This window comes from Heteronotia binoei, chromosome 4 (assembly GCF_032191835.1).
Source record: "Heteronotia binoei isolate CCM8104 ecotype False Entrance Well chromosome 4, APGP_CSIRO_Hbin_v1, whole genome shotgun sequence".
Taxonomy (NCBI): domain Eukaryota; kingdom Metazoa; phylum Chordata; class Lepidosauria; order Squamata; family Gekkonidae; genus Heteronotia; species Heteronotia binoei.
This window is the reverse complement of record NC_083226.1, coordinates 129,595,825-129,618,621: the sequence shown is the minus strand read 5'-3', so window position 1 is coordinate 129,618,621 and position 22,797 is coordinate 129,595,825.

Sequence of the window (22,797 nt, the reverse complement as noted above, 5' to 3'; positions counted from 1 at the left end):
GGACTCTCCTGGGTGCAACTGGGTTTCCATCTGCTTTTTTACTGTATTCATGCCCTCATGATCCAGTCTTTCTCAGTAAAAAAACAATGTGAACTATTTAGTTGAGGAATAACAACAAGACAGTGAAGTGAGTTAGGCTGAGAATGTGCATCCAAATGCGTTCATCCAGCACATTTCCTTTACAGATTTTGAATTTAGACTTCCCAGATTATAGGCTGATACTGACCACTATACATTGCTGTCTCTCTATTCTTGCTCTGCCATGTAGGAGCTGTAGTTATTTGTCTGCGGAAGACTACAGTTTTGTAGACAAACACATAGCCCTCAGTCTGTGTCATGGTGCCTTCACATGTTCCTGACCAGCACAAGAAGCAATTTATATACAAAAGCTCACAGTGCTCAGCTATTTCATGTTTTCTTTTGGGTCTTAGGCTCTAAGCATTGGCCATGTAATGAATGTCAATAAGTCAAAAGTAGGTTTGCAGCTTACAGGTACATACATGAGCAACACCTGAATAGCATATTCAAGATTGCTACAGCACATTGTCTCCAGATTTTGATGAAATAATTCAGAGCAAGAGGTGACAGCTATCAGAGACTGTTAAATACACCAAGTATTGCAAAAGTGCAAATTTTAAAGCATTTTTTTTTAAAAAAATATTTAATTGTGTTTGTCTGTGTGCTTTATAAAGTTTATATCTCCACTACCTGGCATTACATTTTATGAAATACATGGCCCAGCCCGACAAGGTCTCATGTCAGATCTGACCCTCATAACAAATGAGTTCAACACCTCTGGTATATGCTCTCTTTGTGATAAGAGATGTTGGGAGGAGTAAGTTGTTGAGACCATATCACTCTTGCCTTGTTCCATCTACACTGACCCCCAGTTTGTTTCTGAGCACAATTCAAATTGCTTGTGCTGATATTAAAGCCCTATATGGTTTGGGACCAGCATACCTGAAGGACTGTCTATCGCTTATGAACCTACCTAACCACTGTAGTCATCTTCGGAGACTTGCTTTGGGTGCACCCACCTTCTGAAATTAGGTACATGGCAACCCAGAAGACAGTCTTCTCAGTAGTGGCACCAGAACTTTGGAACTTTCTCCTCCGGGAGTTTTGCCTGTCCCTTTCTGTTGCCATCTTCCATCAGTGGGTAAAGACTGTTTTTGCTTCACTTATTTCCTCAGTGGCCCCTTCTTCCTCCCCAATGTTTTAGCTGTTGTTTTGAATCTTTTGTACTTATATAAAGCTTTGGTTTTAACTTGTTTAATGCTGTATTGGTTGGTTTTAATGGCTCTTAAAATAATATTTTAATTTGATAATAATTTAATTTGTATTAAGATAATATTTTAATTTATATTTTAATTTGTTAGTTGCTTTGTTGGCCATGTGGGAACAGAAAGATGGGGTAAAAACTTAATAATAATAAAAACAAATAGTGAGGCAATTACAAAACACCACATGCCTTCAGTGTTCTTTCATATACAGAAAACCCTTGGCAATGCTGCCCTGGGGTTCTTCAACACTCAGGAAAATAGGTAGTGTGTGCCAGTATAATAAGGGATGTTTTCAGAAGCTATGCTGTGTAAATGATGGATTTTTGTTGCATGGATGATAACAGCCATTATAGCATGACAGGAGGCTCTTCATACAGGTTTATGCAGCAGAGATCAAAAAGGCAGAAAGGATGGAATATGGATTGAGTCAGAGTGGAGAAGGAATAGAGTTTGTGGATCCGGTCACAGTGTTCATGTCTGGGTGGAGATTAGCAACTTGCTGGTGTGTTTCTGGGGTCTATTTATGAGCTAGATGAGAAAAACCTAGATCCCATTTTTTTATATTCTGCTGTTTATGAATTTCAAGGTCCTGTTAGGACTCTGGAGTTCTAATTTCATTGCTGTTGCTGCATAATAGACCCATAGCACAATGCATCAATTTAGACAAACACATGTAAATGACTGCAATGAGAAAACAAATTGAGGAGCCAAAGAGAACATTCCAAGCAAGATGAAACACAGCACTCATTGCTTGTTAACCTCCAAAGTGAGATTTTATTAAATAATTTGGGAATGAGTTCCTTCTTGTTCACCTCTACACACATAAACAAACATTGGCTGTGTGAAACAAGTTTCATATGATCCAAAATTGAAACGCTAATCATCTCTCAATTTGGAATGAATTTGAACTTTCTATCTAGTGGTCAAGAGACTGAACATACTGCTACCCTGTTTTAGTTTCTTAGGTTCCACAAAGCAACTATTTTTTGTTACGCATCTCCCAGTATGCTGCAGGGGGATTAATCATAAACCCAAGACTTGAGTTTCTGAAAGTATGAATGGTTCTTTCTTTGGGTTCAGTTACAAACCAAGAACAAAGTAAAACCAATCCTCAGAATGCAGTCTCTGTGCTGACTTTTAAAAGATTTAATTCATGCCTAGGTGAAAGGAGGTTAGACTTTAGTGGAGGAAAATCTTCCAAAATGCAAGATATACTTTCTTTCCTAAGAAATATGCAAATGTTGCATCAGACAAACTGCATACTATAAAGGCATAATACTTCTAAAAAACTTTTCATGTTTCTGAATGTGTAAATTCCTGTCAAACAAAAATGGCTATGAACTATCAAACAAATAAGGATGGACATGGGCTGGCTTATGAATGAAAGTTGATCATGAATTTTGGCCAGTTTGTGGTTCACAATGTGGTATTTATGAACTTCCAAAAAATTTGATGCAGTTTATGGAGGTTTGTGGTGCTTTGTGAAGATTAGAAAGCAGGTGGTTAAATAGCTCTAAGCCTGCTTTCTGCTTTTTATGAAAAACAGCTCGGTTGTTTGGTTTAAATGACTTGGAACCATTTAAACTACTGCTTTCTGCTCCCCACTGCTTTGGATGAGGAGAAGAAAGCAGAGGTTTGAATGCCTTTGAGCAACTGAAACCTCTGCTTTCTGCTTCCCATCCTTTTTCACAGGGAGCAGAAAGCAGGAGTTTTCACAGGGAGCAGAAAGCAGGAGTTTTCACAGGGAGCAGAAAGCAGGAGTTTTCACAGGGAGCAGAAAGCAGAGCCCTGTGATCACACGGGGGAGGGGGGAGGCGAAGGGAAGGGATGGGAAAGGAAGGGTGGGCAGTGGTAGCGGCTGTGGTGAGCTGGCAAAGGAGGCACAGGGTGCAGCGGCGGGCGAGCGGGTGGCCCACTGGGTGTGTGTGCAAAGGGAAGGGAAGTGGTGGGAGGTGGCAGGCCAGCAGAGGAGGCACAGGCTGCGGCAGTGGGCAAGTGGGTGGCATGCTGGGGGGGGGGGTGCAAAAGGAAGGGAAGGGGTGGGCAATGGTGGGCTGGCAGAGGAGGCAAAGGCTGTGATGGCAGGTGGGTGGATGGCGCGCTGGGGGGGGGGGAGGGGAGGGAAAGGAGGGTTTGACAACAGCTGGCGGGTGGGTGGAGGAGGCAGGGAAACTTGTGGAGTTTGTGCAAAGGGCTCCTCATGAGAAGCCCTCTGTGCCTTCCCACCAAATTTCTTACCTCAGAGGCCCCTCTACTCAATTTTTTTTGGCTATGAGCCTAAAGCAGGCAGCTGATCAAAGAGGCCTAACAGCTGGAGTAGAAAAGGCACACAGCAAATATGTCTAGAGAGAAATACACTGTGCAGGAGTTTCTATGCAAATGCCAGAAGTTTCCAACCTACAACAGGGAAGAGAGTTCTGGAGAAGGTGTTGGTATGAGGATATAATATCTAAAAAACAAGAAACTTTTTAAAAGGCCCAACTCTTCCAAAGAATCTCTGTCAGTGACAATACTGAGTCCCAAAAATTAGTACTGGAGTTGTACTATCACCTCCTCCTGACCAAAATGCTCTGGGTAATCTTGAAATGGAGAATGAAATCAGGGATGCATCCAAAGGAGAGGGAATTGTAATAACTGGTCTCATATTGTATGGATAAACGTGTTCCAGTTACACCAAAGAGGTAAAATTTCTAGATACCCTAAATGACTATGCCCTAGAACAATTGGTCATAAGAAGTGACCCTACATTTAATTTTCAGGGGTTCTGCTCAGAACTTAGTATGAAAAGTTAAAGTATTACTGGACTCTTTTCTACTGCTACAGACGGACTAACACAGTTTTGATCTACCTTTAAAAAATGGCTATGTTGACTGAATGCATATTGTGAAGAGAGCAAGATAATGCGTGACCTACATTCCAGAATATTACATGAACGAATACACTATACATACAAGTTGGATGTATGTGAATTTGGGGATGGTTTTGATTTGCAACTCTCCCAACTATATTATATATCACCCCTCCCCCCCAAGTCTTTCTTGAATGTACATTGATTGAGATAAGACTTGCTACCCCAATCCCCAGTGCAGTTTTATATAGCTGTGTTATCTGGTAAGGGCTAAAGTTATGGTGCAATTGCTGTGGAGTGAATAAAGTATTGTATAGTTGCATTGCTTCACTATTCCTCTTTCATTATTAGAACTTTCCCTTTACTTTTCATTTTTATGAATATTAAGTGCATGTATACCTTTGTCCCAACATTACTAATTGTGTCTTCTCATAAATCAGTATAAAATTTTGCTAATGCTGGTGTGCCTTACATGTTCCCTGCAATGCCCAAATTTGCCCTAGAATTCCCTGCAGTGCCACAGAAATTGCTGGGATATACCTCTTGAACCACCATACAAAATGCATGCATTAACATCTTTCTGTCATTGTAATGCATTTCTGTGGCTGCTTCCTCACTTGAAGGGTGTTATAAATGGGTTCCCTCTGAACCTCCAAAAGAAAAACAAAGTCAGTCAGGTAGATCCTTTTCATAGATTTACTGATATCAGTAGGAGCAGCAATACATCAAGCAAGCTCGGCTCATTAACAAAATTCCATGCAATTTATCCTGATCCCGACTGATACGTCCCTCCCCTGCCGTCTTATTGGATGAGACAGCAAGGTTTACAACTTTCCAGTATGCTTTGCACACACAATTTACATCTCTCGGCTTGGCTTCGCGAACGAAGATTTAAGAAGGGTGCAATAGTCCACGTTTGCTGCAGGCTCGCTGGTGGCTGACAAGACCAATGTGGGACAGGCAGGTCCGGCCACAGCGGCTGCAGGGAAAAGTCTGATTTAGGGTTGGTCCTGTAGCAGTGCGATTCTTCCTCAATCTCCTTTTGTCCTCAAGACCAGCTATGCGTGTGTTCTCAAAGGAAGAGACAGCCTGGTGGATGGTGTGCCTCCATGCTTTGCGATCTGAGGCTAGGTCAGACCACTGGTGATGGTTGATGTGACAGGTGCTAAGGGATTTCTTCAAGGAGTCCTTGTACCTCTTCTTTGGTGCCCCTCTATTTCGATGGCCGGTGGAGAGTTCGCCATACAGGGCAATCTTGGGAAGGCGGTGGTTTTCCATCCTAGAAATATGCCCTGCCCAGCGCAGCTGCGTCTTCAACAGCAGTGCCTCGATGCTGGTAACCTCTGCCCGCTTGAGGACTTCAGTGTTGGTCACAAAGTCACTCCAGTGGATGTTGAGGATGGTGCGAAGGCAGCGCTGATGAAAGCGCTCAAGGAGTCGCAGGTGATGACGGTATAAAACCCACGATTCGGAGCCATAGATGAGGGTTGTCATCACAACCGCTTTGTAAACATTGATCTTTGTGCCTTTTTTCAGATGCTTGTTGCTCCACACTCTTTTGTGCAGTCGGCCAAATGCACGGTTTGCCTTTGCCAGCCTGTTGTCAATCTCCTTGTCGATCTTGGCATCTGAGGAGATGATGCACCCCAGGTAGCTGAACTGCTGGACTGTCTTCAGAACTGATTCACCCACAGTGATGCAGGGAGGGTGATAATCTTCCTGGGGTGCAGGCTGGTGGAGAACTTCTGTCTTCTTCAGACTAACTTCTAGGCCGAATAGCTTGGCAGCCTCTGCAAAGCAGGACGTCATATGCTGCAGAGCTGATACCGAGTGGGAGACGAGTGCAGCATCATCAGCAAACAGTAGCTCTCGGATGAGTTTTTCCATTGTCTTGGAGTGTGCCTTTAGTCGCCTCAGGTTGAACAGGCTGCCATCGGTGCGATAGCGGATGTAGACACCATCGTCCTCATCTAGATCTACTGCGGCTCTTTGAAGCATCATGCTAAAGAAGATCGTAAAGAGAGTTGGCGCAAGAACGCAGCCTTGCTTTACACCTGTGCCTATTGGGAAGGGCTCCGAGAGGTCGTTGCAGTGTCTGACTTGGCCTCGCTGGTCTTCGTGTAGCTGGATGATCATGCTGAGGAACCTTGGGGGACATCCTAAACGTTCCAAGATTTGCCACAGGCCTTTCCTGCTAACGGTATCGAAAGCTTTGGTAAGGTCGACAAAAGTCACATACAGACCCTTGTTCTGTTCCCTGCATTTCTCTTGGAGCTGCCTGAGAACAAATACAATGTCGGTGGTGCTCCTGTTAGCTCTGAAGCCGCACTGGCTCTCTGGGAGGAGTTCTTCTGCAATGGTGGGCACCAGTCTGTTCAGGAGTATTCTGGCAAGGATTTTGCCTGCGATGGAGAGCAGGGTTATCCCCCGGTAGTTGGAGCAGTCTGACTTTTCCCCTTTCTTCTTGTATAGGGTGATGATGATTGCATCGCAAAAGTCCTGTGGTAATTTGCCTTGTTCCCAGCAGGTGACAAGTACTTTGTGAAGTGAGCTATGTAGTACTGTGCCCCCGTGCTTCCAGATCTCTGGTGGAATTCCATCAACTCCTGCTGCCTTGCCACTTTTCAGTTGCTTGATGGCTTTAACAGTCTCTTCTAGGGTGGGGATCTCATCCAACTCTGTTTTCACCGGTTGAGGTGGGGTGAGGTGGGTTGCTGAATCTTGAACTACGCAGTTGGCACTGAAGAGAACCTGAAAATACTCCGACCACCAGTTCAGTATGGATGCCTTGTCTGTGAGGAGCACTTGGCCGTCTGCACTATGCAAGGGACTCTGAGCCTGATATGATGGACCATATACTGCCTTCAGGGCTTCGTAGAACCCTCTTAAATCACCAGTGTCTGCACACAGCTGGGTTCTCTCTGCAAGCTTGGTCCACCACTCGTTCTGAATGTCTCGAAGCTTGCGCTGGAGGTTGCTACATGCAGCGCGAAAGGTTGCTTTTTTCCCAGGACAGGAGGGCTGAGCAAGATGTGCTTGGTAGGCAGATCTCTTTTTTGCCAGTAATTCTTGGATCTCTTGATTGTTCTCATCAAACCAGTCCTTGTTCTTCCTTGTGGAGAACCCGAGGACTTCTTCAGAGATCTGCAGGACGGTAGTTTTTAGGTTTACATATTTACATATCATATTTACATACAATTTACATATCAACTCCTTAATATGAACCCCCACCTTCAACATGTATTCCATGTCCATGCAAATGAAGTAATTGCCTATGCTGGGCGTGAAACTGAATATGCATAAAGCTATTAAGCATGTTCAGTGGTCCTACATTTATTTCTCACTGCCAAGATGACCTTGAGATGTATCAAACTCTGTCTAACACAGAGACTTCACTATAATATGTAGCATCCCTAAGTTTCACTCCTGCTTCTCTGTTGGCTAAACTTAACCCTTGCACATTGGGTTTCACTTCAGCTCAAACTTCAAAATCATTTCCCTCGAGGGTAAAATCCTTTGACTTCAAACCTTCTTGGCCTCACCAAATTTTCATCCCACACCTAGCCTGCCTGGGAGGCCATTGTGCAGTCCAGAGTGGGATTGTAAATATCTGACACCATCCAAAGTAATGTAGCTGGAGGAGGAGGGTTGGTTCTGTTTTTAAATGGTTTTATTGGTTGTAAATTGCCTAGAGCCTTGTGACAGTAGGGAAGAGGCAATTCATAAATACAATTAACAACAACAATTACGGGTGTTTTTACACTGACTGTTCGTGACTATCTCTGCTTTGGAAACTCACCCTTTATACTACATAAAGTTCTCACAACTGTTTTGCATCATTGCTGCCCGAAGCATCTACATTTGTTTTGGTGAGATGGGTTCCGAAGCTGCTGCTGTTTTTCTCGAAACTAGTTTTGCTCCGGACATTTCCCTGCAGGTGTTTCAAACTTGTATTGTAAAAGTTTTCATGCGTTTGTTCAGACTCCTTCCCTCTCCCTCTGAAAGCCACGATGTGCGATGACTAAGGTAGTACAGCAGGTGGTGTTTTCCGTTTACAAGGAACAAATCTGCTGCCTGCTTTATCTAAAATCCTTTCTCCAACAGATGTCCATATCTAGAGTTTGCATTCCAATATTATACTCACTGAAAATTTGGTTCTCCAATTGTAATTACAAAAAACCTTTATTGGGATAGCTTTTTTGCTCCCCCAGTCGGAATGAAGAGGCTGACACAATGTTGGATGAAAACCGGGCTGCTTTATTAAACACAACTTGAATGAGCAGGAATGCCAAGAAGTCTAGGCCTAACAGGACAAGCCCTGGGGTCAAACCCCGGACCCCACTGGAAAGATTCCCCCCCCCCCCGTGAGGCTTTGTCGTGATCTGCACTCCCTGCACTGAGCCGTAAAGCCCATCTGCAGTTCGTACAGACCACCAGCACCAACTGGTGCCGAGCCATAGGTGCTCCCCAAAAATGCTGTAGCCAATACCTCATCCTGCCAAGCGACCAACTAACAACTCCTCCCCAAGCTCTAAACTAATCAGCAGTACAAGGTAGGCGAAAAACAAATTCACATAAGCCAATCCAGTGAAAATGAAAAAATTCCTACCTAGCCCCTAATAAGGCGATTGGCAAAACCTGTACTGCAAGGGAGGGCGGGCGGGCCGAAAGCTGAAAAAGAACTGCATTGCTTGGGGCGGGGCCGAGGCTTTATAGCCCTGACGCCATGCCCCCCTATGCTCCTGTATGTTAGGGAGCTGCGTCATCCTTCCTCCTTCTGGGAGGGCAAAAACCGGCCCTCAGCCTAAAGTGGCGATGCCGCTCGGCTGCGAAAGGGCCGACTAGTTCTCAATAATTTTTTACGGGAAATTTCTTTTTGGTGTCAGACTGTGCCTGTCAAGCATGGTGAAATTCCATTGCTAATTGATTGTTTAGGGGTCCTGCCTAACCTGGTCTGTGAAGTATCATGGAGGATCCAACTTTGCTAGCTTGTTATTCTTTCCCTTCCCCCTGCCTTGCTTTATGGCTTATAATTAGAAGTAGTGAGAACTGAAACCAAGTAATCAGCACCTTCCCATACATTCCTGGAAGGGAGTAAGAGACATCTGGGGAAAGCAAGGACACAGTCCTGATAATGCTATGAGAATGTAGACATTTATGATAGTTTATGTGTGAATGCTACCCCGCAACCCCATCCCTCGGAATCCTTTTGAAGTAGGCCTTAAAAGTATTGTATCAATGTGTGTTCAGCATTACTCTCAAGAACCTGTTACCAAAGTATAAGTCTATCAATAAACGTAGTCTTTGTATCAACTTCGACTCGTCATTGAACCCGCATGCTTGACAGTGCCATTCTTCCCCAACAGTAATTTGCATTAGAACTGACAGCAACTGAAATTTTTACATATCATTGCTTGCCTCATCCTGTAATTTAAATTTGTATTGTTTTTGCAGTGTTGATAGGATTTCCAAACAATCGTATACATCCTTTAACTAAGCTGTTCCTCCCCTCTCCCTTCCCCCCCTTCACGGGCTCTCCTTGCTTGGAGGTTTTCAAACAGATGCTAGATTGACATCTGACAGCAATGAGGATCCTGTGAATTTGGGGGGAGGTGTTTGTGAGAGCACCATGGCGCAAAGTGGTAAAGCTGCAGTACGAGCTCCCTGCTCATGACCGGAGTTCAATCCTGGCGGAAGTTGGGTTCAGGTAGCTGGCTCCAGGTTGGCTCAGCCTTCCATCCTCTTGAGGCTGGTAAAATGAGTACCCAGCTTGCTGGGGGGAAAGTGTGGATCACTGGAAAAGGCAATGGCAAACCACCCCGTAAAAAGTGAAAACGTTTTGAAAGCAATGTCACCCCAGAGTTGGAAATGACTAGTGCTTGCACAGAGGACCACCTTTACCTTCTTATTTGTGAGTTTCCTGCATTTTCAGGGGTTTGGACTACATGACCCTGGAGGTTCCTTACAACTCTATGATTCTAGGATTGTATGATCTTCTGTGGGCAAATGGTCGACAAATCATTTTTTTTGTTTCTTCGCGTTTGTTTTATGAAGTGACACATTTTATTGAACTGAACTCTGAGGAGTGCTCCCATGCTGTTTAGCGTAGGTGTTAGATTGGAGCAGAGAACGCCTTCGTTCCTGGCCTGCATTTCCTCCTGTGGGCCAGAGGCAGAGTCCGTCACGCACTGCAGACCACCATTTCTGGGATTTTATAAAAGGGTCATTCCCTGTCTGCTGACCACAACCCCTCCTTCCCTCATGCCCACCCTTTCCACAATGCAAAAAGACATGACTAATATATGTCCTTAACAAAAAGAACATTTGTCGCCCCCTAATGTTTACTGTATGGTAATGCAGGCTGGTAGAAAAGACAGCAAAACAGATATGCTTTAAGCAGACAAATATAAAAGTTTGGCTATGCAGGATGAGCAGAGCAAAATCACAAATGTGAACGGAACAGAATGAAAGTGGAACATGGCAGACAATTTGAATACTCTGAAACTCTGGATCAAAACTGACTGCAAAAACACTCTATATTTCAAGCAGGAAGAAAAGCAGGAAACGTAGTAAATATCAATGTTTATATCTTAAGGACTCACCAAACATGAACTACAACATGTTTAGAATGTAAATACATACTGGAGTCTACTTCTTCCCTCTTTTCTCAAAGTGTCCTAGGTTGTCTTAAAGACACAGTAACATATAAACAATAAGTCACAAAACTTACAGGAACTATTATTATCTTTCACATTTGGAACAACGAAATATTATTGATTATTCGTATGTTCTTCATAGAAAACTTGGAAAAGCTTATACAGAGCTTCCATCTACATAGAGAATACGTAAGTCGTAGGGTCTCCTTGTCTTGAACCTAATCTGGAAAAGACAAAACCTCTCATTTTGGACAGGGAAAGCTATGATGATACAAAAAGGCAAGATCAGAGAAGGGTGACTGGAGAAGTAGTGCTCCCTCAGTCATTGATCTTGGAGAATGGGTATTTTATTTATTTTATATATTTACTTCATTTATACCCCAATGAGGACCCAAAGCAACTCCCATCAATCTTATCCATTTCAACCTTCCAACAACTTATGAGGTAGGTTATACTGAGATTGGCCCAAGGTCACACATCAAACTTCCATGGCAGAATAGGGATTTGAACCTGGGTCTCTCAGATCATGTTCTGACACTGTACTCACTATATACTACACTGGCTACTGAGACCTAGATGGTTAAAACTGGAGGGTTACTTTTTCCCTATTATGTCCTGATAGTTTCTCAGTGCAACTTCAGCTTGGACTTGGAGCTCAGGGAGATGAGGTTGCCAGGTTTTAATGCATTGTCCTTTCTTGGAACTTCCCAATAGAATTACAATTTTGAGTGTATGCAGCTGCTCTTGGTTACTCAGCACAGATTCGGGATTCTGTTGGGGTCCTGCCCATTTTGCTAGCTATCACCCTACCTATTCTAGAAAAGGTGGTCTCAGACCTGATTGGCAAGTCCTTAGTAACTACCATGTCATTAACTGCTGATATATGGTTTAGATTCACAGAACCTCTGAATTCATCCCAACCGCCTGCAGCCTCGCTGTAAGGATGAAAGGACACATTTGCCATCCTTGGGGGAAGAGAGGAAGATTGACAGCCCAATGGGCTTGTGCTTGGGGGCGGGGCTGGCTGTAGCAGCAGCAGCACGCCTTCCCCGCTCATGCCCACTCCGTCTGGCGATCAGTCTAGGCAGGAGAGCTTTTAGTTTGCTCCTGTTTAGATCTTATCAGTTTCAGTTGTTTTTTAGGCGTTCCTTAAGCTAAGATTAGGTGGCTGGGCAGGAGCATTTTTGCTTGCTGGCTCTGGTCTTGTCAGTTCCCCTTTTCTTCCAGCTTTTGGATGTTTTAAGAAAGATTGGGGGCTGATCGAGTTGATGATAAGGCAGGGCAGGAGCGCTTTTAGCTCGCTCCTGCTTCATGTCAGTTTCCTTTGACTTCCTGGCATTCAGGCTTTTCAGTGGAGATCAGGTCGCTGATAAAGCCTGTGAGCTTGATTTTAACTGCAGCATGTTGCTGAGGATCGGGGCTGCTGTTAGGTCTCTGGTGAGCGTGAGGACATGGATTGGATTGGTGTATCTCTATTATATGGCTGGTTTAACCCTCCCTCCCCCTCTTCCCCCTCTCTTTTTAAAAAGGTGTTTCTTGGGTTAGACTTTTTGCTAGCGTGGAGTACAAACTCCTCTGGGGGTTGGGTGTGGGGGCAGTATTGTGGAAGCCACTTTTTCCCTTGTTGGTATTGGATCAGGTAGTGGGTGATGTGAAAGGCCTCTACCCAAAAACTTTTTTTTGGGGGGGGGTGTAATTTAGCTATAGTGTTGCAGCAGCCATTTTTATGTCTCCTTTGTGGCTGCTTTTTTGAATCAGAGGGCAGCCATTTTGGGAGCTGTGGAGAAGGGGCCATTTTGGCTGCAGCTTTGCTATTGTCCCTGGGGGCTTTCTTGCTGAAGAAAGCGGCAGCCATTTTAGGTGCTGTGCAGGAGTGGCCATTTTAGTGGAATTTTTGGCAGGTTTATTTATTTATTTATTTTGCTCTTAGTAGTTTAGGCCGGTATTGTTAAAATGTCTGGGAAAAAAGGGACGGGGAAGTCCAAGGGAAAACATCCCGCACCTAAGGCTTCTAGGGCCCCGCCTAAGCGGCCAGCTCCCCCTTTATCATCTTCAGATGAGGAGGGTGATGAGGTGGTAAATGCTGCTATTTTGCAAAGGCTTAGGGCTCTGGAGGAGGCTTCCGGAATTCCTCCTTCACAGGGTTTAGACTTAGGCTTGGGGGAAAATTTAAGGCTGCATTTCAAGCAGGTATTTTAACCAGGTTGTCTATTCTCGAGGGCAGGTCTGCTGGAAACATTGCGGGAGGAGCCGGCAGTTCCGGTGGTGCACAAGGGGGTTCAGCTCCATTTCCTATGGATTCTGGAGCAGGATCGGCGCTGGTACCGATTGGATCTGTGGGTAAGACCGGAGACACACCACAGTCATACACTGGGTCGGCTTGGTCATGGGGTCCATGGGACCCTGCTGCTCCAGCTGTTCCCGACATTGCTACAGGGGCTCAAGGTATCTCCTCCTCCCCTGCCACGAGTGCACAGCAAGCCTGGGCTTGGCCATCTGGGCAGTTTGGCCCCTATGGGCCATGGCCAACTGCTGGACAGCAAGGCATGTCAGGTCCCATGATGGCGGGATGGGGCTTTCCTTCCCCTTTGAGTGTCTCTTATGGGGTTGTCCCTTTCACCGCCTTACCTTTTGGGGACTTAGCACTGCCTTTAGGGGACTATTTGCTGCCACCAATGTAAGATAAGATTCTAAAAGGGGAATATGTGGATGTCTTCTCCCTCCTGTTTTAGGAGCTAGAGAAGAAAGACAAAGAGGATTTGGATAAGGAGAAAAAAAATTGAAGAAACAGAAAGTTGACAGGACTTGGGCCAATTGGCTGCCTGGGTTTTTCATATATGCTGGGGTGATAGCACGGGCTCAGCCTTGGAGGGGTGCTTCACTTATACAGTATATGGATATTATTTATAAGGGGTATACAATGTTTAATGGGCCCACCTGGCTTCAACATGACCAAGAGTTCAGGATGAGGGCTGCTCTATACCTTTCCCTTCAGTGGGATCATATCCACCAACAGCTTTGGCTCCAAGTCATGTCCCCTGCTCGACCAAATTTGGGCAACCGCTCTGATAGCGGTCATTTGGTGGTCAGGACATCTGTGACTTCTTCTTCTTCTTCCCACAGTTCTGCGGGGCAGGTGGTTCAACCCTGCTTGCTTTGCTGGGAGTTTGGCTCCCAAGAAGTGTGTAGCAGGAAGGCTTCCCAGTACAAGCATGAATGCCCCTTGTGTGGTGGCTCTCACTCCTTTAACAACTGCTCCAGAGCCCGGCCAAATAAGGGCCAAAAGAAGCAGGGTGGGGGTGGAGGCAATTACCAAGCTGGAAAAGAGGTCCAGTCCGATAAAGGAGGGACCTCTTGAGCGATGGCTTGCCCAATGTCCTCACCGTGTTGATAGGGTTTATCTGTTAAACAGTTCTATGTTTGGTTTTAGGATTCCTTTTCACGGTCCCCGGGCTGCATTTCAGTCGGGGAACATTAGTTTTGTTAAGGGTATGGAGCAAGTAGTTAGGGGTAAGATTACCAAGGATTTGGCGGAAAGCAGGATTTTGGGCCCGTTTTCTACCCCTCCAGTGCCTAACCTTTGGGTTTCCCCCTTGGGAGTGGTGCCAAAAAAAGTGGCTGGTGAATTTTGTTTGATTCATCATCTCTCCTATCCCAGGGGTGCATCAGTAAATGATGGCATTCCTAAGCATTTATGCTCTGTTAGGTCTACGACTTCCACAGCATAGAACGTGGGTTACAAGCAGCATGAGGGCAGACCTATTGGTATGGCAGGAGTTTTTGGAGTCCTTCAATGGGATTTCATTTTGGAGGGAAGACATGAAGCTTGAAGCAGAGCTTCAGGTCATGTCTGACACTGCCGGTTCCTTAGGTTTTGGGGTCTATTTTCGTGGACATTGGTGCGCGGCTGTGTGGCCGGATTCGTGGCCGGATTCGGCCGGATTCGTGGGGCCAGGCTTCGTGGGGCCAGGCAAGACTGAACAGAGATCTTACATTTCTTGAGTTCTTTCCCATCCTGGTAGCTGTTTGGCTTTGGGGGAATTATATGGCCAATCACACTATTCATTTTTGGTGTGATAATATGGCTGTGGTACATGTCATTAATTCCTTTACATCCAAGTCGAAAATGGTTATGAAATTAGTGCAAGCTTTCACTCTGCATTGCCTGCGGCTTAACATACTGTTTTTAGCCAAGCATGTTCCTGGGGTGAATAACGGGGTGGCTGACTCTCTCTCTCGTGAACAGATGGAGAGGTTTCATCAGCTGGCCCCAGAAGCCGATCGAGAGCCGGCGCAAATGCCCCAGGAGCTATGGGTGATTGGAGAGCTGAGGCCTGCAGAGCAATAGGCCTAGCCATTGAGCCCAGCACCAGGAAGTCTTATGAACGTGCCGTGTGGCAGTTTGAAGACTTTAGGTCAGAGGTAGGGTATCGCATCATTTAGCCCCTCCTGGTGGAGCAGTTGCTCCACTACTGTGTTGCTTTAAAAGGTAAGGGATTGGCTGTGCGATCCATTAGGGGATGCCTGTCTGCTCTGGCTTTTGCTACTAAGGCTTTGGGGTATAAGGAGGAAACTGCAGACTTTCATCTGCGAAAGATGCTGGAGGGCTGGACTAGAGAGGCTGGGCTGACACTAGGAAGACTATTTCCCCTTTGATTCGTAAGGGCTTGAAGGGGGTTTGGGGCACAGTGTGTGCATCCTATTTTGAGTCCACACTGTTTCATGCTGCTTCCTTGATTGCCTTCTTTAGGGCCCTTAGAGTCAGTGAGCTAGTGGCACACTCCAGAAAGGATGTTTCTGGTAGTGCTTTGTTACTACATGACCTGAGGCTAGTTGAGTGTAAGGCGGTCATCACCGTTTGATGCTCCAAGACTGACCAGCATCACAAGGGAACCGTTTTGGAGCTGGGCACATGTTCTGAGCTGGAGTTGTGTCCAGTTTCTGCTCTGGCTGCCTATTTGGCAGTATGTGGTCCTAGGGAGGGAGTTTTGTTTTGTCATGTCAATGGCAGTCCGTTGACAAAACATTAATTTTGGGCTGTGATTACTTGGGCTTTTGAGAAACTCGGGTTGTCTGAGGTGCGGTTTGGTACCCACTCCTTTAGAATTGGGGTGGCTTCTACAGCTGCCGCCCTGGGTTATCCTTCTTCGGCCAGTCAGCATCTGGGCCATTGGCACTCAGCAACTTATAAAACCTATGTTCGCCCCCTGCTCAGTCCCTAACTTCATGGTGGGGGTTTAGCTTGGAGTTTATGGTTATTGTTGCTAGTTTAACTGTTTTTCTTTTTAGAAGCTGTTGTTCTTGGCAAGAGGAGCTGTGTTCTCATCTGTGGACATAGTTATGTGTTTTGGGCTGCTCATCAGGCTTGGAGAACTTCAGTCGGCTCTCGGCTGGGACTCAGCCAGTGGGTTACCATTTAATGGCAGAGGCGCAGGTGCCTTCATTGGCCTGGCCTGTTGCTGTTGTTATTTCAAGGAAGTGCTTGCCCTCCTCCCTAGGTCTTAGTTATACACCTGGGAGGTAATGATCTTGGGCTGATGAAGGGCACAGCTTTGGCCCTGTAGGCAGAGGAGGATTTTAGGGCTATCAAGGAGAGATATAATTTGGCCAGCCATGATCCCCCGCCTTTTTTGGTGGAGTGTTTGGGATCCTTTGGGCATCAACAGGGCCTGTCGCAAGGCTAATAAAAGAATTCGGAGGGCCTTAGAAAACGGTTTGGGCTACCACTTGGCTCATCCGGACATTCATATTAGTTGTCCCCACCTCTATAGGGGTGATGGTGTTCATCTTTCAAATGAGGGTAATGGTCTCTTCTTGGGAGATCTTCAGCAAGGGCTGCAGGTGGCCTTGGGCCTCCCAGTGAGTGCTAAGGCCTAAGCAGAGGCTTGGCCTTAGTGGTGGCAGGTTTCTGTGGTTAATGAGCTAGGGTTGCCAAGTCCAATGCAAGAAATATCTGGGGGCTTTGGGGGTGGAGCCAGGAGACTTTGGGGGTGGAGCCGGGGGACTCTGGGGGCGGAGCCAGGAGCGAGGTTACAACAAGCATCATTGAACTCCAAAGGGAGTTCTGGCCATCACATTTAAAGGGACCGCACACCTTTTCAATGCCTTCCCTCCATCCCTCCATTGGAAATAATGAAGGACGGAGCCACCTTCTTTGGGGGCTCATAGAACTGGACCCCCTGGTCCAATCCTTTTGAAACTTTGAGGGTCTTTCCAGGAGCGGCATCAGATGCTATGCTGCAAATTTGGGGCCTCATCTTAAAACAACAGCCCCCACCCCACCCAGAGCCCCTGATGCCTGCAGATCAGTTCTCCATTATACCCTATGGGAATCGGTCTCCATAGGGAATAAAGTGCCCAGCGGCCATTTCCCCCCCTCCCCGCTTTCTGATGGCCCTGAGGCGGGAGGAGGGCCTCCAAACCGGGGGATGCCCTGTCCCCACCTGGAGACTGGCAACCCGATGAGGATGAGACAGCGGAAGGAGGGATCTTAGAATCATAGAGTTGGAAGGGACCTCCAGGGTCATCTAGTCCAACCCCCTGCACAATGCAGGAAACTCACAAATTCCCCCTAAATTCACAGGATCTTCATTGCTGTCAGATGGCCATCTAGCCTCTGTTTAAAAACGTCCAAGGAAGGAGAGCCCACCACCTCCAGAGGAAGCCTGTTCCACTGAGGAATCAGAATCAGAGTTGGAAGGGACCTCTACGGTCATCTAGTCCAGCCCCCTGCACAATGCAGGAAACTCACAAACCCTTCCCCCTAAATTCACAGGATCTTCATTGCTGTCAGATGGCCATCTAGCCTCTGTTGAAGAACCTCCAGGGAAGGAGAGCCCACCACCTCCCGAGGAAGCCTGTTCCACTGAGGAACCGCTCTTAACTTTCAGGAAATCCTTCCTAATGCTGAGCTGAGGAAGGAGGGAAGCGCGCTTGTGGGCCTCTTCTGCGGCAGCAGAAACATCAAAGTTAACTAAGGCAGGCAAACAAATGAAAGAAAAGTGACCTCCGTTGCTGCTGGCCGCGCTCGCTGCCTTGGCGCCCGCAGCCACTCAGCAGGCGACGACGGCTCCAGCTGCATCACCACCCCACGACGAGCCAGCGGGTGAGCAAAGGCCCAAGAAGAGAGTCGCTGCTGCCGGGGTCTTCCCAAGAGGAAGGGCAGCTTTCCCAGCGGGGCCAAGGCGACTCGCCTCCAGCCCTCCCCGTCCAAGACCAAAGGAGCAGTGGCGGCTGCAAGCTGCGCGCTTGGCCAGCCGGGCTTGGGTTTCTTGGGGCTTCTTGCTCCGAGTGGGCTTTCTTCTTTTGCTGCTTGGTCGCCGCTCGCCTGCCGGGTAAGAGACTTGCACGTGGCCAAGATCCCCGGAGAGGAGGCGGGCGGCGGCTGAGAGGGGAGAGGATCGCCGTCTTCAAGTCCTTGAAGGGCTGTCCTAGAGACAATGGGGTGGGATTGTTTTCTGTGGCTTCGGAAGGCAGGACCAGAACCAGTGGGTTGAAATTAAAACCAAGCAGCAAAAGAAGAAAGCCCACTCGGAGCAAGAAGCCCCAAGAAACCTAAGCCCGGCTGGCCAAGCGCGCAGCTTGCAGCCGCCACCGCTCCTTTGGTCTTGGACGGGGAGGGCTGGAGGCGAGTCGCCCCGGCCCCGCTGGGAAAGCTGCCCTTCCTCTTGGGAAGACCCTGGCAGCAGTGACTCTCTTCTTGGGCCTTTGCTCACCCGCCGGCTCGTCGTGGGGTGGTGATGCAGCTGGAGCCGTCGTCGCCTGCTGAGTGGCTGCGGGCGCCAAGGCAGCGAGCGCGGCCAGCAGCAACGGAACTCACTTTTCTTTCATTTGTTTGCCTGCCTTAGTTAGCTTTGATGTTTTTGCTGCCGCAGAAGAGGCCCAGAAGCGCGCTTCCCTCCTTCCGGGGACAGCCGGCCCTCCACCACCAGGGCGCGGAAGAGCCCCCAGCCAGCTGAGCTGAGGCGGGAAGGGAAGCTGTGCCACCAGAAAGAAAAGGGCTCCGAGAAGGAGCGCCCAGCTCCAGCGGCACGAGACCTCGGTGGGCAGCCAACCCAGCCAGAGGCCCGCTCGCGCTCGGCTCGTCTTGGTGGGAAGGGCCGCCATTCCCCCCCGCTTTCCAGATTTTTGTTGAGCGGGGGGAGGGGGCTCCAAATCGGGGGTCCCCTGCCCAGGCGGGGGATTTGGGACCCCTATAATGAGCTTACGCGGCTAGGGGAGGACCAGAAAGCATCCCCCTTTTGTGGGGTTAGGGGTCTGTCAGGATTCACCTTTGGGTTTGCTGGCCTGGGGTGGGAGAATGCAGACCGTCCTTTGGGGCTTACCTGGAAGATTCCTTTCATTGAGTTGCCCGGCTCGTGGTTGGACCTTCCCGGTTTGTTGCCTGTTTGCTGAGCTGGCCTGGTGTGAGCTGTGGTGTACAGCTCTAGCCAGGGGCTGGGTTGCTCGCCCATTAAATGGCAGGGGAGGTGTCTGTTGAGACCCCTGGCCCTGACCAGGTCGCAGGTTCTGTTTAGCCCTTGCCGATTATTAATAAATTAAATAAAGTGGCCCTTAGTTTAATCCAATTATTGCGTCTGACTCTTTATTTCAACCTGCGGGGGCAAATGATGTGGGATCGATTCAGATGGTCTAAAGCCCCAGCACCTGATGGTTATGGATGAATACCTGACAGTCCTCAGGGAGGTTCCTGTTGACATCTCTAATGATCAATCTGAGAGCCTCAGTAGGCTTTGGAATTTGGGAATGACCTGGTTATCAACCTAATTTCCCAGACCTCGCTGGACAAGGCTGGACAATTGCTCATAATTATTTACTACAGCTTTCTAGTTCTGAGAGCTGATTAATGCTTCATTTACAGAATAAGGTGCCTTAACTGACATGGTTGTATGGGTCTCTGCTGAAGGCATCCTCCAATGACCCTGATCATTTTAAATAATTTATTAGATTACTATTGTGCCCTGAGAATCTTTTTATGAAGCTGCATAAAATTTGACCAGTTAACCTCTAGCCCCCACCCCCCATTTAGATATATGTGGTGATGATTCATCCATTAACTTGCAAGTGGAATTATTGTGTTGCTAAGTAAAAAAGAAAGAGATACATAGAAACAATTTCATTTGCAAGTTTATGGACAAGCAAATGGACAAGAGATAGAAGATTGTTGGAAGAGTCACAAAGACACATTACTGTACATTAGTCATCTGGCATCCCTCTTTTTTAATCTTGAGGGACAGGAATCCTAAATAAAAATAGAGGATTAATAGGTAATTATGTGCACATGTGACTCTTCCAGCAGTCTTCAATACTTTGTTCATTTGATAGTCCTTTATGCTTCATTATGCTTCAGAAAAAAGGTAAGCATATGGCATTACACAATGAGTTTAGAGTTTCGTAGCATACTAATGTACTATCCAAACATGATGAATTCATCAAATAGTTGATTAGTGCTGATCAGAATAAATTAATTTGCACTTCATGTGGAGGTCATGTGTATCTTCACAAAACACATTGTGCAATTTTGTATTGGTTAATGGATGCTTAGCAGTAATTGGATTTGGAGGACTGGACTTGCTATGTCAAGAATAACCACCTGAAATAAGACTATAGCTCATTTTCACAGAACCTCAGGGGTGATATTTCTAACCACTGACAGAATGCTAAAAATGTAATATGATGTTTTTATTACCTTAAAGTAAGATTTGATGTGTATGTGCATGCCTTTGTGTTTCCGATCTTTCCTTTCTGCTTCCAAAGACTGAGCACGTCTCTGTTCAACTCCTCATTTCTTTGGGCCATCTTCATGAGATGATATTATTCCTTTTCAGTTAGTGCTTAAGTTATCTTCATACAAACTTTTTAAATTTAGACAATATTGACAACAAGAGACATTATAATTGGAACAACCTTATAAGAAACAGTGACACTGGAACTTCGTGCTTATGCAAAATGGCCACCCTTATGGAATTATAAAGTGTACCTGCGGTTTTTGTGGCTGTCTTCTGCTTCAAAGGATCCATGGACCAGGTTGTATTAACCACCACCCCCCCCCCCGCAATATTCTTGAATGTTCTTATATGTTTTATCTCTATTTTTCCTTTGTTCTGTTGTGTATGAATATTTGATTGTTTATGTGTGACTGTATTTGTGTTTTTATATATATTTTTCTATAGTAAACATTTTTATTCCAATATATATTTAGTCTAGTGTCTCCTTTATGAAAGCTGCACCTCTGTATCATAGGTAAAAAGATCTGCTCCTATGCTCTGCCTCTGGTCTACTTTCTGCTAATTCCCCCATCAAAAGAGTAGGCCTCAGCAATTTCCCTAACACACCCAAGAGGAGGCATTCAGTCCCCCCAACCTTGGTGTCTTCCCACCTTCCAAAGGTTGCCATTTTCTGTAGGGGAATTGATCTGACTTCAGCTTTTCATCTCCTCCCCTCTCCCTACAGCTTCTACCTAGGAAAAGTACAGTCTTTCTGCACAGTGTGGATCAAAGCAGTTCACAACATTATCCTCTCCCCCTTTTGATCTTCACAATAACCGTATGAGGTAGGCTGAAAGTCTGTGAGTGGTCTGAAATCACAGCATGGACTTTGGAGGGAAGGAGAGAAGTGATCTTAGCAAGGTATGTATGTATGTATTTATTTATATCCCACCCTCCCCTATTGGGCTCAGAGCAGCTAACAACAGTTAAAATACATAATGTTAAAATAGAATACAATAGAATCAATAAAAATCATTTCATACACATACAATACAGTTACAATACAGCTAATGACACAGAATCCATCCTGCAAAACATCTGTTTTCTCCAGGGGATCTGATCTCTGCCATCTGGAGGTAGTTGAACTTCTGAGTGACTTCCAGCCCTCACCTGTAAATTGGCAGCAATGGTTCCCCAGAAGGAAATGGCTGGTTTGGAGGGTGGAGTGAAAGCACTGTACCTGTCTGAGCCCCATCTATCCTCAAACCCACCCTCTCCAGGCTCCACCCCTTAAATTTTTCGGAATTTCCCAATCTGGAGTTGGCAACCCTATCTCCTTTCCTTTTTTTTTTGCCCTTCTGCCTTTAGCTTTCCATCTCTTTCCTGCTCCATGCAGCCTCTACCTAAGAAAAGCATTGTTTTCCTCCACAGTGCAGGGGGGGGGTACCAAAACATTCTCCTCTCCCCCCTTTGATCTGCACAACAACCCTGTGAGGTAGGTTAGGCTAAAACTCAGTGACTGGTCCAAAATCATGTAGTCAGCTTCCACAGCAAGAACCTAGATCTGGCAGACCCCACTCTGAAGCCCTAACTCCTATGTCCTCCTCAAACTTCACCATAGAATCTCCATGAATTTCCCACCAACCTGGAACTGGCAGCCCTAGTCAGGACTGGCCACAGTAAGTTCTCCCTCAGGGTCTTTTAGTAATATCTTTCAGACCAACAGTTTGTCTCTGAGAACGTAGTTGATCTTAAGCACAGGACTTCAACTCTCTGTCTCTCACTTTCCCTCCCTATCTCTCTCTGTATCTGATCTGCTGCTATGGGACACCATAGCCTAACTCCTATGCCACACTGGCTGTCATGGGGGGGCTGCTAAACAGCAGCTAGCAGCCAAGCTGTTATGTATTGAACATAAGCTGTCACGCAGCATGGCGATCGCTACTGAGGTGACCCCTGGGTCCCCAGATGTAGCTCGCCAGATGCCCCGCCCATCAAGATCTGTGGCAGGAAGTTTGACTGACCAGGATTGGCCTGGTCAGTTGAGGGGGCAGTTCCGGGCAATGTATATAAGCAGGGCCCGGCCCGCGTGCTCTCTCTCTTGTAATGTGCTACTGAATAAACCATGTTGCCTTCAAACCGTCTCGGTTCTCAGTACATTACACAGGCCTAGTTAAGTCATTCCAGTCAGGTGGCATCAAGTCATCCTGAGGCTGCTGCCAGGCCTAGGGTAGCCAGACTCCAGGTGGAACCTGAAGATCTCCTGGAATCACAACTGAACTCCAGACAACAGATTTGTCTCC